This window comes from Heteronotia binoei, chromosome 13, assembly GCF_032191835.1.
Source record: "Heteronotia binoei isolate CCM8104 ecotype False Entrance Well chromosome 13, APGP_CSIRO_Hbin_v1, whole genome shotgun sequence".
Lineage (NCBI taxonomy): Eukaryota > Metazoa > Chordata > Lepidosauria > Squamata > Gekkonidae > Heteronotia > Heteronotia binoei.
In genome coordinates this window covers 50,565,896-50,573,752 of record NC_083235.1, presented here as the reverse complement: position 1 = coordinate 50,573,752, position 7,857 = coordinate 50,565,896, and the positions used below count along the sequence as shown (strand labels likewise).

General features: G+C 43.5%; 1 protein-coding gene across 1 annotated transcript in view; it reads right to left on the bottom strand.

Annotated features, from left to right (window-relative positions):
• Window positions 1-5,869, bottom strand: part of ARSG (arylsulfatase G) — a 139,256-nt gene extending 133,387 nt beyond the window's left edge. Inside the window, exon 1 of the mRNA XM_060253080.1 lies at window positions 5,793-5,869. The gene's annotated coding sequence lies outside the window, so the exon portion shown is untranslated. The remainder of the gene's footprint in view (window positions 1-5,792) is intronic.
• Window positions 5,870-7,857: the final 1,988 nt, after the last annotated feature.

The window sequence follows — 7,857 nt, the reverse complement described above, 5'->3', positions numbered from 1 at the left end:
TCCACTTCATCAAATGCAGAGAGATAAAGAACACTTTTGCGTTCACTGCAAGATGTATTCCAACCATGTTTCCTTGATCAGCAACTATTTTCTGGTGCACACTTCCAGTACTTACAGAATGTCTAGCTTGATACAGAAGGTTTTTTTTCGGGGGAGGGGGGAGCGTTTAAAAGGTTATATTCTTCAAAATGTAATCCAGTTTTCTTTATGACAGGTTCTGAATACACCCTTTGTCTGACAACTTTGCCAACTGGAAACCATTCTGTTTCTCCATATTCTGTCCTAACAGCCTCTTGTCCAGAGTAGAGGCTACACATCAAAACAATCTGATGTTATAGTATATCCATTTTTTTAAAGCCAAACATAACTTTTCATAATCTACACAGTCAAAAGTTTTGCTGTGATGCTGGAGATCCACATCAAGATCCCAGACATGTAACTGATTTTCAAAAAAACGACTGCATCTCCTCTTCCTGATATTTTTGTTTTGTTTTATTACATTTATAGCCTGCCTTTCATAATGGAACCTAATGCTAATTTGGATGTGGGCAGGATTCTGGAGGTTGTGAAGAGTGCCATGTGCATATTAGATATTTCCCTTCCTGGCTTGTTAAATGTTGCAAGGACAAAATATCTGCTTCCCTTGCTAAAATTATATACAAGGAAGTCTCTGGTAAACATGAATTTCTTGAGAATGTTAAAAGAAGCTGTTGTGAGGTCACTACTGAAAAATCAAGCTTTGACCAAGGAAGGCTTTGCCAATCATAAGCATGTTTCAAAACTTCCATTTTGGGCAATGTGACCAAGAAGGATGACAGAATAACTTCAGAGTTATTCTGGCCTAGAATGATTCATCTTCCATTGGCCCTTTTCAATCTGTCTGCAGGCCCGGTATGGAAACAAAAACTGGTGTAGTTGCTTTGTGAATGGTCTCCATTTGCAAATGGATAGAAGCAATAAATCTCCATTAATTTTGTTAGATCTGTCAGCAACATTTGATACTGTGGAGCCTTACTTAATATTGAAGCATTTGGAATGGAGTAGGAAAAGAGGCTACATTTTGCTCTTTTCTGACAGAATGTTCACAAAGGATTTCCATCAGAAATGCTAACTATCAGTTTGAGATCTGAAATACGGAGTCCCTGAGGATTGTTTTCTCTCATCAATGTTCTTTAAATACTTTTCTTTAAAACATTCAAAGATGGAACACAGGATAAAATTTTTTACTATAATATGGGCAATTCCCAACACAATAGGATACATTTTCAAAAGGCAAAACTGCATCCACAGTAGCTGACTCATTGGCTGAGCTATCCTACTTCAGGAGCCAGTCAGGTTTGTTCATAAGTTATTCAATGGGGCTTACTCCCACAAAAGTGTCCATAAAATTGCCGCCTTAAACTCTAACATGAGGAAAAGACTTGCCAATCCCCCAATGGATCATTCCTCATGGTAAGTGGTGCCAAATACGGTCACACATATCTACTTTGTGAATGCATCTCTCCCACACAAAAGCTAAGGCAGCTGACAGTAAAAAGCTAAGCATTTTGAGAGAAAGCATCACTCACATTCAACAAGAGGTTAAGAACATAAGAGAAGCCATGTTAGATCAGGCCAATGGCCCATTCAGTCCAACACTCTGTGTCACACAGTGGCCAAAAGAAAATTATATATATTTTTTATCTAACCCCATCCTGAAGGTGGCTATGCTTGTGGCCGCCACCACCTCCTGTGGCAGTGAATTCCACATGTTAATCACCCTTTGGGTGAAGAAGTACTTCCTTTTATCATAAGAGAAGCCATGTTAGATCAGGCCAAAGGCCCATCCAGTCCAACACTCTGTGTCACACAGTGGCGAAATTTTTTTAATATATATATATATATACACACACACACACTGTGGCTAATAGCCACTGATGGACCTCTGCTCCATATTTTTATCTAAACCCCTCTTGAAGGTGGCTATGCTTGTGGCCGCCACCACCTCCTGTGGCAGTGAATTCCACATGTTAATCACCCTTTGGGTGAAGAAGTACTTCCTTTTATCCGTTTTAACCTGTCTGCTCAGCAATTTCATCGAATGCCCACGAGTTCTTGTATTGTGAGAAAGGGAGAAAAGTACTTCTTTCTCTACTTTCTCCATCCCATGCATTATCTTGTAAACCTCTATCATGTCACCCCGCAGTCGACGTTTCTCCAAGCTAAAGAGCCCCAAGCGTTTCAACCTTTCTTCATAGGGAAAGTGTTCCAGCCCTTTAATCATTCTACAGTAGTTGCCCTTTTCTGGACTTTCTCCAATGCTATAATATCCTTTTTGAGGTGCAGCAACCAGAACTGCACACAGTACTCCAAATGAGACCACACCATCGATTTATACAGGGGCATTATACTGGCTGTTTTGTTTTCAATTCTCTTCCTAATAATTCCCAGCATGGCATTGGCCTTTTTAAATTGCAAATGCACACTGTCTTGACATTTTCAGTGAGTTATCTACCACGACCCTAAGTTCTCTCTCTTGGTCAGTCTCTGCCAGTTCACACCCCATCAACTTGTATTTGTAGCTGGGATCCTTGGCCCCAATGTGCATTACTTTGCACTTGGCCACATTGAACCGCATCTGCCACGTTGACGCCCACTCACCCAGCCTCAACAGATCCCTTTGGAGTTCCTCACAATAGGTTAGGCTCACTATGTGCATGCACACATTAAAACTAGACAGGAAGAAGCTATACTTTTCTATTTGTACCCCACTCTTCCTCCAAGGAATTCAGGGCAATGAATCTTCACAACAATCCTGTGAAGTAGGTGTGGCTCTGAGAACTGGCCCCATGAGAATGTGCACTATTTACCAGGCATTTACTACCATACTTACAAAGCTCCAGCTGCCCACCTCTACAAATTAAGCCTCTGTTGAAGGCATATATTCTTCAGGTCTACTGGCAACCTTGAGTCAGATCATCCCAATCTGAGCAATACAATTAATCACCCCTTCTGTATGCACACAGTTAGCAAGCCTTGATCCATGTAGGGCTACATAGCTCACCGGGGGGGGGGGGGGGGGGGTAATAGTAGACATTTTAAAAACTCTGCCTGGTACAGAAAGAGAAAAGTGTCCTCACTCTATTACAACACTCAAATGGGTCAATCAATAAAACTAGTGCTGTAGTGGTTAGAGTGTGAATTTAGCACTGGGGAGAATGAGATTCAAATCCCCATTCAGCCATAGCCTCACTAGATGATCCTGGACTAATTATCTTTCAGTCTACCTCACAGGGGTTGTTATTAGGATGAAGAGGTCAAGGAAATATGCATGCCATCCTAAAATCTCTGGAGAAAAAGTGGGATAAAAACCTAATAAATAAAATAAAAAGAAGCAACAGCTTTAGTACAAAGAAAGTACTTCTTCACACTGCATAATTAACTTCTGGAATGCAGTCACAAGATATGGATTAGACAGCTTTAAAATGAGATTAGATCAAGTCATGGAAGGTATTAACAGCTAATAGCTATGACAGCCAAAAGGAAAGATCTGTTGCTTTCGTAGCAGGCTTTAAGCATCTGGCTTGCCTCTGTTGGAAGCAGCATATTGGACTCGATTAACTGTTAGTCTGATCCAGCCTGTTCTGGTCAACATCATTCTGGCCTCTTGTAATAAACGATAAAAATCAGAAACCAGGTAGATCACAACCCAGGCAACAGAGCTGCTTCAAAACCATGTGCACTTGTGCAGGAAGAGTCTTACAGGCAGGCTACCATTCAATTTACATGGAACAAGGACCATCTATTCCAGAGTCTCCTCACCTATCGCACAATTCGGAGGTGGCAAAGAAGAGCTACACGGGTCGGCCAGTCCACCCCTGAAGATTGTGCAGTGGCTCCTCTTTCCATGTTAAATTCCACATTAGAGAAACTGTACTGTCATCTTGCTCTACAGCATCATGTTCTCTTTGGTCTTCCACCAACCAAAGGAATAAAATCTCTTTTAAGTGTTCTCTGCAGATTACATATCCCATGATCCACAGTCCATGCACAGCTCACTCTTATGCAACTTTCCTCAGAAGCGAGTCTCGCTACAATCAATGAGATGAAGCTTCCTTATACTGAATCAAAGACAGTATTGTCTACTCAGACTGGCAGTGGCTCCACAGGATCTCAGGCAGAGATTTTTCACGTTACCTTCTGCCAGATCCTTTGGAAATGTCAGGGACCTACCAAGCAGATGCTCTATCACTGAGCTACAGACTCTCCCATTAAATTTATAAACAAATGCATATCAGTGTGTAAAACAATGGCTAGGACAGTGTCACAGGTGCACATGAAGAACAGTCACAAACAGTGTGACTGTTTGTGGCTTTTCTTTATTGCCAACATAAATGCACTCTGAGCATATAGCTCAGCAACACAGACTACCTGCCACATTAAGAATATCTATACCTGCCGCCAGCATCTAGTTTTCCATCCTGCATACCACTGTATCTGCTTTAGGAAGTGCGGGAGGCTAAACTCTGGTCTGAAGTAATTACTCCTGAATCCGGTGCTGCAACGCCACCACAAGCAACAGAGCTAAATGTCTTGGGCATGCCCTTTGATTTCCTCTACCATTTTAAGGCCTCATGACAATCCATAGGGTTGCCAATCCCCAGTTGGGGCAGGGGATTCCCCAGTTTGAAGGCCCTCCCCCTACTTCAGGGTTATCAGAAAGCCCGGAAGGGGGAGGGAAATGTCTGCTGGGCACTCCATTATACCCTATGGAGATTGATTCCCATAGAGTATAATGGAGACTGGATCTGTGGATATCTGCGTCTCTGGAGAGGTTGTTTTTTGAGGTAGAGGCACCAAATTGTCAGCATAGCATCCTCTCCTCAAACATCCCTCAAGTTTCAAAAAGACTGGACCGGGGGTCCAATTCTATGAGCCCCAAAAGAAGGTGCCCCTATCCTTATTCCTAAACGGAGGGAAGGCATATAAAAAGTGTGCGGTCCATTTAAATATGATGTCGAGAACTCCCTTCGGAGTTGAAGCATGCTTGTCCCGCCCTTGATCCTGGCTCCACACCCAAAGCCCCCAGTTTCTTGAGCCGGCCCTAGCAACCTCACGGCGATGCAACCCGCACTCTTAAAGCGTCCAGCGGCCTCTGCAGGCCCGCTCTGCTCATTGCGCCACGCCCCCCAGAGGCAGAGCGAGGGCCGCAGCCGCCGAGCCCTTCGTTTCTGTCACCAACTCGGTGGGCTAAGAAAAAATGGCTGCCTTGCCGGGCTGTGCACTGGAACTCCACCGCGCCGCTCTCAGCGCCCTCCCGCTCCCTAATACACAGAGCGAGTCAGCATTTAGAGTGATCACGGCCACAATCCTCCCGGACTAGTTAGCATTTAGAGTGATTACGGCCGCAATCCGATGCACGCTCCCCTGGGAGGGCGTTCTAGTACATCTAGAAGGACTTATTGCCGAGTAAGCATATATTATGATCGGGTTGTATGTGTCCTTTATTTTACGGGGCTTTGTTTTTTTTAAGAATGCTTCTTAAGCTAAAACAACCCGATCGTATCATCTGTTGCAAAACAGTAGCTCCCGTAAGTTTGCATATCATACTGCCTTTGCATTTGGGGCCGTCGTATCGTCTGTGGTTCATCCGGTGATTTACCAAATTACTCGTTTTGGATTTGGTCCCACCGACTGACTCAGGGCCCTTCACAACCGTTAAGCCCACCTGCCACCCCAAACCAGAAACGACATTAATATAAAAGGAGAGGGTACGAAAGTGTCCCAAAGGGAAAAATAGTTTATTCACTCACTAGTTTGCGCCACTGAAAAGCAGTCCATCACCGCAACTCGCACCCATATTGCACGACTAACGGCACGTGTAAACTCAGTCATGCTCCGCCTCTTCTCGTGGGCTGTGCCAAATATGCGAGCACCGAGTCCTTTCTCGCCAGTTGAGTGGAATACGCAGGCTGCTGTCGTCTTCCTGCTCCGCGCTAGGTTTGCAGGCAGGTAGAGAACTGCGCGTGACTGTAAACCACGAGCAAACGAGGGCTGGAGGAAGGATAAAAATTGGCTGATTCCATGGAAACCTTATTAGAAAGTGCTGTATGGTTGTAATCGGTTGACAATCACAGATGAATTATGCGTTTCTAAGGGCACTTTACTGGGAGTAGGCACTATTGAATAAGATGACACTTTTGAGTAGATCATCAATTGTGCCTGGTCCCTCTCATGTTACTCCATTAAAACTGGTGTTGGTGTTATCTGATCTGGCCAACAACAAAGGCGGGTAGAGCAGAAAGCAACCTTCTCCAAATACTACTAACTTTTCCTTCATAGTAGGCCTCTTCCTTAAAATTTTGGTGTGTAAACAAGGACAATGACACCCACCTGCGTTTTTGTTGTTGTTGTTCTTTTTACAAATCAGTCTTCTGAAAAGTAACAATGTCAATGAAAACTCATGTTGGAAAATCTAATGTAGCGTTGCTATGCTTAGACTACTGTATATGCCTACTCATTCTCTTCCCCCGTTGTCTGTCACCACATATTTTGCTTTTGCAGATTCCTGGTGCCTGTACTGAGAAGAAAGCAACAAATAGGAAACTGGAAGCAGAATTTGTAATGTAGTTTCCTGAGCATATAATCTTTTGAACTTCCATCTGATCAGAGTTCCTGTTCTGGTCTTTGCACTAAACTAAACTAGTTCAGCATAATATGAGTTTATTCCCTACCAAACTGGTATACAAAGTACCACCAAATCACAGCACCTCTAAAACTTTTTTTCACAATTCAACTTAAACCATATCCACATGGTATTTTGCAAACCTAGCAGAAATACTTTTTCATCTGAAATTGTGCTCCCACTTGCTATGTTTAGAGGACAGGTTTCCAGGTCATAAAAAAAGAGGTAAAGGTAGTCCCCTATGCAAGCACCAGTCGTTTCCAACTCTGGGGTGACGTTGCTTTCACGTTTTCACAGCAGACTTTTTACAGGGTGGTTTGCCATTGCCTTCCCCAGTCATCTACACTTTCCCCCAGCAAGCTGGGTACTCATTTTACCGACCTTGGAAGGATGGAAGACTGAGTCAGCCTCAAGCCGGCTACCTGAACCAACTCAGGTCCTGAGCAGAGGGCTCCGACTACAGTATTGCAGCTTTACCACTCTGCAAAGGCTTTCAGAGACTTAAACTCTATATTCTTAGAAGTCAACCACAGTTTATGTACACACTACCTTCAGAGAGGAGGTAAGCTGCTGTTCTGAATCCCTGTGATTTTCACTGGTCACTCGTCATAGTTTCTGAAGAAGGGCAGAAGTAACAAGTAGTGTTTGCAGCCATGTAATTGTGATGTGCTGGGTGCTCCTTCTAAATACATGGCAGGTGAATATTGCAATTGATAACCGAAGTTACATGCTTGTTATAGATACTTAGGGAATTAGAAGGCACAGTTCCTGCATTTGTTATTCTATAAGGTTGCTTTAGGTGGTTAGTAACCTTCTGCTAAGTGAGCATAATACACTGATTACGGGGCCCTTCTGATATTTCAGCAACACAGAAACTACTGCAATGTGCCTCTTCTCCCTGTTCCAGTATTTGCAGTGTGAAGTCACTTGTTCATCATCATGATACCTGTGCAATCTCACATTAGTTACTGTGCACATGCAGGCCTGCCATGCAGAGATTCTGAAACTCCGGAATTCTTGAGTGTGCTGCTTCCCCCACCTTTTCTAGTGTAAAAAGAGGGGGCAGAGTGCCCTTCCCTCAGTTCTTTCTGTGTTACTATGGAGAGTTCCTCTTTTCTAAACTCCATTTGAGGAAAAGTGTGGCCCTCGGGCTTTCTTCTGCCTTTGGCAAACCATATTTACTACAATTTGTA